Source organism: Poecile atricapillus, chromosome 1, assembly GCF_030490865.1.
Source record: "Poecile atricapillus isolate bPoeAtr1 chromosome 1, bPoeAtr1.hap1, whole genome shotgun sequence".
Taxonomy (NCBI): domain Eukaryota; kingdom Metazoa; phylum Chordata; class Aves; order Passeriformes; family Paridae; genus Poecile; species Poecile atricapillus.
In genome coordinates, this window is record NC_081249.1 from 101812788 (window position 1) to 101822656 (window position 9869).

Here is a 9869-nt window from a genome sequence, read left to right on the forward strand (position 1 = left end):
TAACTTTTCAGGCTGGTAACTGGACTGTAGAAAGCTTAATCAGAGGTTTGGATGGCCAGAATTTGAAAGCTTTTACAATTCTAGGTAGGCAGGAATTGATCTGCCAACATGGGCTGCTTTTGCAATCATGACAGCATGATGCAAAGCAAAATGTTTATTTTTGGTTCAAGCCCTTGGGTGAAATTCCTTGTACTGATCAATGAATCGCTTGAACTGAATTCCCTCTCTCTTAAGAGAACTTAAATGTATGTATTTAGTTATAATGGTGCAATTAATTTTTTATAAATAACTTAACCTAGGATGACTTTCTAGTCTGCTGGTCACAATAGTAACTGTACTTCTATGGGAAGATTTCCCTCCTGATGTGAACATTTTAATTATCTTTCCTAAGTGAAGCAGTGATGATGAGCAATTGGGATGTCTAGTCATAACCTAACCTTCTGTGATAGTACTTAAAATGGTCTCCTGAAAGTATCTCTCAAGCAGAGCAGTGATTAGTCCTGACTTTGCACTTCTGTATGAATGTTCAAACAAATACCTGATCTACTGAAGAACACTACCTCTTCTCTATCTCTACCCTTCAGACAACTGCGTGAAACTGGTCTTGAAAAAGCTTTTCTAGGGTGGTTTGACAAATTCTCCTCCAGAGCTGTAAGCTGAGTATGTAAGAAAGGTTTCTTTTGAAGTTTAATGATTTCTGAAGTCCACTTTTTGGGTGTGTAGGGGAGAAATTTACAATTAAAATAGACATTTGGGGACAAAAGCCCCACAAATCATGAATTTGATTTGTGTACCAGGTGTACCTGGTGCACCCAGTACAAGTATCACTCTTCTGTTACTTAGATCTATTTCTACTGTTTATTCTTGGGAATAAAGGGGTGGGAACTGGGTTTTGCCATCACTTAGTCAACTTTTCTGCATGTGGACCATATAATATTGCTGGGAACAAAGACAGTCTGTTATAAGGAGTCTGAAGTTATACACATTTACAGAGGGTACCTCTTCTCTAGTTCCTCTCTTGATGCACATCTCTAAGCAGAGGTTGAGTTAGGATGGATGGATTCTCTGAACTTGACTAGTCAGGATCTGGAGAGTCCCCCAGATGTGACTTAGTTTTTAGCTCTCTGTTTCCAGGTGCCTTTGTCTGAACTGTCTGAACTGTTTATGTGTTTGGGGGTGGGGATTTGGCATATTTTTTTTAAGTAAAAAGTAATTGCAGAAAGAGGAAATAATTTTAATAGACTGTTCAGGGCAATATGTCACCTATTGCTGGAGATGCTCTGTGACACTTTGAGCCTGCCCACACCTGAAGCTTTCCCCCTCCACCACCCTCCCCCACACTAAAAGCACATCTGAATAGGTTTGTTGGAGTCCATCAGGTCAAGAGGTTGGCAAGGGAATTTCCTCAGGCCCTGAGAAGACGAATCTCCTTAAGTGTAAGCAAAAGCTCACCCACAATGCCCTCTGAAAAGTTATATGTAAATGTTCCTGGAAAATTCTATAGTTTTTTTCTTAGTGTTGATCATATTTTGCTGCATTATTTTATGTATTCCTAATCCCCAGTTTTTACTGGACCCTTTCCCTCAAACTCCACCTCTAACCTAAGTTACTAAGCTGCTGTCACACCCTGGACCCCAGCCTTTTAGTGAAACCTATACTGTTGTCTGGCTTATGTGTTTGTTGTTTTGGATATTAAAGAATTATTTTTTGGGTCACTGAATCATGCTCGTGCCTCTTTTATTCATCACCCTATTGACGACTTTTTTGCCAAGGATCCTGAGGTAACACCTAGCCAGACCATCCGGGCCAGCATGTTACACGATGTTATTATGGTACAACTTTCAGACACACATAGAATAACTGAGCTCTCCACTGGCTGAGAATGGTTAAGTATAACAATCAATGAAATAGATGTTTATCTTTTAAGCAAACCTGAAAAGCAGAACCTTTTCTGTTTCCGAGGCTGAAGAGTAATTTTCTGTAGTGACCTTTTGATAAAAATTGCGGAGTCTGCAAAACTAAAATTTTCCTTTGAGAAATAAAAAAATTGATGGTGGAATGCATTGGGATTCTGCTGGAGAAAAAGCCCTTATGAGAGTTTATTTGAGATACTGGGTGTAGTTTTTCAAGAAAACAAGCACAAGAGTGATTACTTTGGGCAGGAATGAGGGCAAAGAAAGATCAGCAAGAAATTGAAGCAGCTATTTTACAAGGCAAGGTTGAAAGCATGCCTTATTTATCAGGGCTAAAGCAAGACCAAGTTAACTTTAAATGAGGATGGGAGAAATGACATAAGCTAAGGACAATAATTGTTTTATATAAATTTAAACCAAAAATGCTGTCACTGAGGATCTGGAATGGACCTCTCAGAAATATTGGAGGTGTTAAAGAAAGTGACTACTCTAAGGCAGACTGTTATGTTAACTGTTAAAAAGAACTACATGACCAAAGATTTTCTACTCCGTGTTTCAAGCATACTCTGTTGAAAACAGATTGAGAACTCCAAGGAGTCACTATAGTTGAAAATTAATTTAATGACAGAGTAAAATAAAATATTTTATACTTTGAAAAACTAGTGGTCTAACATAACAACCTTAGTGCAACATTCCTTTTCAATCAAATGTTTCTTGAATTTTATTATTGTCCAGAATTCTAGACTTTTGGTGTATAAATACATAATTATGTATATATTAATGCATAGGTATATAAATTTATTCCAATAACTGATGGAAATGAATACGAAGCATCATGTTTCCTGTGAAGCAGAAAATCCAATTTCTTCTAGATGGCAAATATTGTACAGTATTTTTGTGACTTCGGCATCAAAATTAACTGGAATTTATTCCTCTCTCAGTTGCTAGTTATCTATAGGGATACCTTACAGTAAATGCTGCTGATCTGTTACTTTCCGTGTTTCATATAAGAACCTTGGAAAGTGGGAACTAATGACTGTTTAAATTGTCTGATCTTTTTTTTTTAGTCTGTAGCTTACTATCAATATCTGTGTATGTAGATTGTACTTAATTTTGTTGATATGACAAGACCCTAAGACTCTTTCAATCATCAGTCAGAAGAGGAAAAGGAACTTTGATGACCTGTAGCCTGAAGGTTTTGGTTTTGTTTGAAACAAAACCAAGCAAAACAAGCCTTAATAAATAAAAAACCCAACCAAAAAACCTCACAATAAAATCCAAAACATCTATTCAATAAAATCCCCTATGATAATTATAAATAATTAGTAGGATTATTTTTTGCTTTTCTAAATTATCCATGGTATTGTGGAGCCTGCTGTAGGCTGCATTTAAAAAACTCCATTACTTTTTAGAGACAGATGGGTCTCTCCAGAAACTTTGTAACATGCTCATCTGACTTGTTGGTTTGTTTTTTTACCTCACCTTTGTTATGAACAATATTTGAGAAAAAAAAATAAACAAAAAATGGACTGTAATGAGATGAAATGTGGTCCTTGTTTAATCAGTTTGAAGGAGTGCATAGAAGATTTTGTTATATTTGAATGGCATTTAATATGTATGCAAACATTTAAACACAAAAATCGTAGATTTGTCTTTTAGTGAAGTAGCACTTAGTTATCAGCTGACATGTCTCTTGTCAATGCGTAATCCTTGGTTTGTTATTAGTCTGATTCTCTGTTTAAAGATCCCTTAAATATCCCTCTTGATTATCCTTTCTGAATCATTTGACTGCTAAATTTATTGTTTTCCTCATTGACCTTGGCCCTTCTAACCTTTCCTATAGGTTAAGATTCATAAGTCCATAATTTTGAATGGTCTGTCTCCCAATGAGTCTGAAATTGTCATAATTCTGCATTACTCAACCTTCTTTCTGGGTAATGAAATAACTATCAGACACTCTAGGAGTTCTCTGTCCTTTTTTATTTAAAGCAGAAAAGGCCTTATTTCAAATCTGAAAATGGAGATTAGTTAAAACCTTCTCAGAAAAACTGATTTGTCTTATGGAATTCCTATACCAGTAACTTGTTCTGTTTTTATCTTTCTTGAGATACACCTCACCTGTTGCAGCAGGAGAAAAATGCCCTTTCTCTTTAGTTAAACAAAGTCGTTCATATCCATCCTCATATTTATCATGCTCATTGAAGAATCAGGCTGGTAATCCTCTTTCCTATTTTTAAGCATAATTAACTTATTTTAATTGAATGTAAAATTCTAAGTAATCATTAATATTTTCCTCTTTTTTGCTTTGTCAGGAAAAGGAAAATTCTTTCAAGCTTCACTGGCTGCAATTCTGGGCTGTAAGATCTGGGTTAAGCTGAGCTTCCTCTGTTTTCAGGCAGACTTTGTAGTTGCTGCTGCTCACAATCATTATTAATAGCACCGAAACAAATCTGATTGACAAATGGTAGAGTCTTTGGTCATAAATTAAGTATTTTTAGGGCAGTGAAATGCCCTGACTGAAGTTTCAACTTGTAACAGAAATTACTGTACAGGATGCTGAAAGTGAAATAGGCTGGAAGAGTATAGAGGACAGGTAGATAAAGAGGTGACTGTATCTTTTATCTCTCACTTACTTTCCCATGGGATACCTACAGCAGCCTCTTGCTTGGGGAGCAACAATTCAGCACTTAAAGAACAGCAAGAAAAAGGCAAGAAATGAATCCAGAAACAAAAAACAATAATACCATTATGGGAACAGCAAATATGTATGTCTTTATATTAGTTTCTGACTGTTTCAATTATTGACTTCTCTCTGTTAGCACAGAAGAGTTGAATTTGTGCAGTTATGGATGCTGAATTTCTGGATACCTCTCTAAGGTACACACCTATACAAAAGGAAAAAAATCAGTGCTCCTTCTGGTGTGTGTAATAAGCTACTTGCTTCGGTAGTAAGTCATACAAGTGTGCAGAGGGATATAGTTCTAACAACATGGAAGCATCATTAATATATTTTAAAAAAATTTCAAATAGATATTTGAGACTATTATCTAGCAAAAATTCTAGGACACAGAAATTAAACATTAATAGATAATTGTTTTTATGCATAATAATTATACAGTATTTTTTACAGGAACCACAGGCCTAATTTAAAAAAGGCAAAATATTTTTCTAAAGGAAGATCTCTCTCTTGAAATGAACATATATCTGTGCCCATACACATATATCTACATTATGTAGTACAGTTTTTGACTTCTGCTTTCAATTATCAAACCTAGAAAATCTGTAGATTATCTAGAATATCTATTATTATCTAGTAAAGCTTTATAAAGATATTCACAATTAGGGAAAAACACTGGTTATGACAGTGGCTTTTTTTCCCCTCAGGTGTTACTTTGTTGTTTGTCTGGTATTTACTCAAATGAAATCAAAATCAAAACAAAAATGTAAATATATGAAATCACCTAAAACAAGAATCTTTCCCATTCTTTTAGGTGGAGTCATCGAGCTAGGATGCTAACTCCTTAACAAGTATTGTTAGTATAACCTTTGAAAGTAACTAACTCTGAGATGCTGCACACATGGGGATACATAATCACAGCCAGGGGATTGGGATAGCATTAAGTCAGGAGCTGAGCAGTCCTGCAGCACCATGTGCCACTGCATGGTTCACAAGCTGCACAAATTAAGTTTCAGGCCCATCACAAAGGCCTTGCATTTACCCTGCACTGTGTAATATCATCAGGGAAATTGTTTCATGCCTGTGCGCTTAGGCTCCAGCAAAGACGTGATACAAAACATGTAATACACTTTGTGGTTACTGAAGAAAGGAAAAAAAAAGAAGAGGAGGAAGGTAAGTGAACTGCCAGTCAAACGGAGGCAGCAAGATCTGGCTGCTATTTCTTTTGTTACTGATACTGTTACATCTGTCATGTCCTATTCTTTGTGCTCACTCAAGGGTGAGGACACTTAAAATATGAAAATAGGAATCTGCACTGCCTATTAAAAGATGCATATTTATGTGCCTGTTTGTGGTTGTCTCTTCTGTCCCTTGCTGCTCTTTCTTCCTTGCAAACATTTTTCTGTATATTTTAATAGCAAGTTTTGGTGAGAGCATTGACAGAGTTTATTGCCATGCTTATGAAAAGAAATCATTATAGCTTGGAGCTAAGTAATTTTCATTGCATCCTGTGGAAGAAGTTTAATTAATGTATATCAAAAAAAAAAAAAAAAAACAGAAAAAATATATATGATGTTTGATCTGCTTAGATATGTGCTGTAAGTTTTTCAGCATAATAGAAAACAATCTTACTGAAATAATTATAGTGTTGAAAGAGGTACCTACTAGTGGTATGGTTATTTTTCCCTGAAAAGGATCACATGAATAGGAAAAACATGTGATAAATTATTTCTGTCATTTGCATAATATGGGTACCAGCCATTTGCTCTTTTGACCAGAATGCTTTTATTTCAATGAAAGTGGCAGAATGCTTCATATTTCAGTGCTCTCACTGGTGTGTCTGGTGTGAAAGGTATGGGGCAGCTGGGGAGTGGAAGCAATCTAGAAGTTGAAACATGGAGGTCCTGGGAGTAACTTAGTCCAGGAGAGCTTCCCCACTGCCTCATGTGGGTTGCTTCTGGTAGCTTAGTTAGCCTGAGTCCAGCAGATAAGCAGACTTGAGAGAAACACGCTTTGGGGTATTCTTCCTTGTGAATCTACTGGACACAGTCGTTTCAGGCTATTTAATGTTTCTGTTATCGCAGTTTTGTCATATTGCTGTACCATATTAAAACATGAGTGTTTTGCTCTAATCTCTTGGTTGCTCCCACTCCTTCCTTCCTACATGGCACTGTATCTGTGGCAAGAGCTGATCTATAATCATCAATATTATGTAGAAACATGAAGATGTCTTTATGCTAGCACAATAGTTCCTTACAGATTTTTTTTTATCTTTGCTTGTGCAATGAGTGAATTAATTAACTTTTGAATTAACTTTTTATGCTGTATTTTACAGTTATTTATGCTGAAGATTTATGCTGATCTACACGTAAACTCTATTACACAATTTCCTTGTGGGCTTACCTCTGTTTTCAGTGATGTTAGAGATGATACTGTAGATGAGGTTAGGGTAGTTGCTGTGTTTTTCCAAGTAATTTATGTTGCCAGCATGGAGTTTGAGGATGGACCAGAGCGTGCATCCCCGTAGTTTTGATGTTTTCTAAACTGGGAGTGGTTTGGTGTGGTTTGTGGTTCGGTGCCATAGGAAGGCACTAGTGCATGGAAGAGCACTGAAGCTGTTCTTGTCCTGAGAAAGTGGAGGATCCTCCAGTGCAGAGAAATTTAGTTGATCTGCATTAAAATAACCTTTGCAATCCTGTTTCAAAATTTACTCACTGTTTAAATCTGTGACTTTAGCCCAAAGCAAAACACTTGATCTACTCCCACTCGTGCCATCACTGCACTGAACAATCTTGCACATAAAAATGCAGGGCTTTTCTTCTTGCTCTTCAAGATGCTCAATAATTTCCATGAAAGCAAAATCTTGATGGAATCTCTTCCAGGCAGTGAAGAATTGTTCCATCTGCAAATAACTCATTTCATGGCAGAGAAACCCTTCTAAAAGTTGTGCCACCTATAAAGGATTTTTAATTTAACCTCTCCAAAAGAAAGAATTAACCCTTTTTAACTTTGTAGGCATAACACATGGGAAGTGATTTTCCTTTCTGTCTGGTTGTTTTATTGTTGGTTGGTTTTGTTTGGTTGGTTTTTGGTTATTTGTTTGTTTGTTTGTTTGTTTATTTTTTGGAGGAGGTTGTCTGTTTGGTTGTGGGGTTTTTGTTTATTTTTTTATCAACAGCAAATGTTCAAAATCAGCTTGAGTGTTTGGAAGAGACTTATTGAAATTAGAAATGCAAAATATACAAAAGTAAATCTTTGTAATACTACTTGTGCATTCACTGAAAAAGGTTATTCAGGAAGTTCACCAGATTTGGGGGTTTTATGAGCTTTATCTTCTATTTTGCCTAATATTGAAATACCATTTTAGAAAATTGTTGAGTAGTTCCTTGTTCCTGGGGTCATGATAAATAAACTGAGAATACTGGTGAATAAATTTGTTAGTAGATTGCTATATACATTTGTTGTCTAAACACTTGGGCTACTTCATGCTTGTTGTTGGATGCCTGGTTATAAATGGAAGCTGCAGTGCAATAGACAAATGTTAAAATGCAAATAGCGCTCTATTGGAAATGAAAATGAGAGGACTGTTATGGCAAAAACCATGCTCAGATTTCTCTCTTTTCAGTTAAGATTTATAATAAAATCAAGAAAATGATGTAAAGGAACCCAGGAAGCAGAAAACATTTCATAAAAATGCCTGCATTAATCCAATTGTAATTCCCTTTTGTGAGGAATTGTGGAAGAAGACTGGCGTATATCAAAAAGAAGACAAGTTGTAGTGTGGTGTTAAGATAGTGGCTTCTGCCAATTTAAACATAATAAAGATTGTTTTAAAACTGATTTCTAGTCTGGCTTTTTTAGTTTTCTTGACATAATTTTATGGCATGTAAACATTGATTGTGAGATCCTCTGAGAAGCTCTGTCTGACACTTGCGGAGCTTTTCTGAGTTGCATTCGCTACTGCTGGGGTTGCATGGCTGTTGGTTGAGTCATGGTTTGCTGCACAGTGAAAATTACACGGCCCAGTTGTGATGTCTTTTCAGCTGCTACTTTTAAGACCACCCATTGTATTCTATTCTATTGAAAGTGGCCTGGAAGTATGAAGTTTCTGATATAGGAATGTGTATGTGTGTGTTTAACTTTGGTTTTGGTGGTGCCAGCGTTAGCTTTTCTGCTGCCATTCAGTTTTGCTTTGCTGGTTGAGGGCAGGTTGAAACTGCAACTGTTGTAACTGGCAGTTTTGAGAAGAAACAGTATCTGCAAAAGGTGCTAAAACAGTAGTTGGGTTTAGTGTAAATTTTCCACCTAAACTACTGGTTGATCTTAGAAGTGAACTCACTTGATTTAAGGCTGTTTTATTCAGTTTTATGTCTAACAGCTTTTTCTGTCTCATTACATCTGAACAGATTTATTTTTATCAAAGAAGAGACAATTGTATAAACACAATTTGAATACATTTTTGTGCAATGCAAGGAGGCATATCCTCTCCTGCTGCGTACATTTACATGTATTTCCAACACATTCTGAAGACTAGAGCCTTACCAGTTGTTGTTACTGACTGTTAATTTAATTGACAGCTTGATGGCAAATACAAATTACTTCTGTTCAGTCTTATGAAAATGCTGGTGGCTCAGCTTACCATCTAGGAAATACTGTCTTTAATCAGAAAGTCAGATACATTAAAATAAAAACTAACAAAAAAATGCATTTTATTTTTCAATGCAATGAACTTCTGTCCAAGACAGTGTGTTCCAATGAATAGCTAGAGGATTTCTATTTTTAAGGTGTTAAGATTATTTTCCTAAACAAATAGTATTGTAGGTTGTATGGACTGTAATATTACATAAACAATTACTCTTTATCAGCTAGATCTTTGTGAAAGACTTTTTTGATGGAGTGCAATGTAAATATTAGTTTAGAAAAAATGAAATAAAGTGATATGAGGAGAATAATAAAAAACCTAGCATACAAGAATCAGAACAAGATAATTATATTGTCATTTTTAGTAATTTAATGTCAACAATAAGGCATCCTCTATTCAGAATTCAATCACATTGAATTTGCTTTCTGGCATATGGTGATGTAAGGTAACTTAATGTTCTACCTTACTGAAAAGGAAAGAATAGTTCCAGTCAAAAGAAAATATCTCTGAAATTTTTGCTTAAAAAAAATAAATGTCGTCTTCTTGGCCAGAAAAAAAAATGCATAAATCTTTGTGTAAGCATGAGCAAAAAATCGAGATGGTGTTCCTGCAATCATTCTCAGTTTATTTTTGGCTT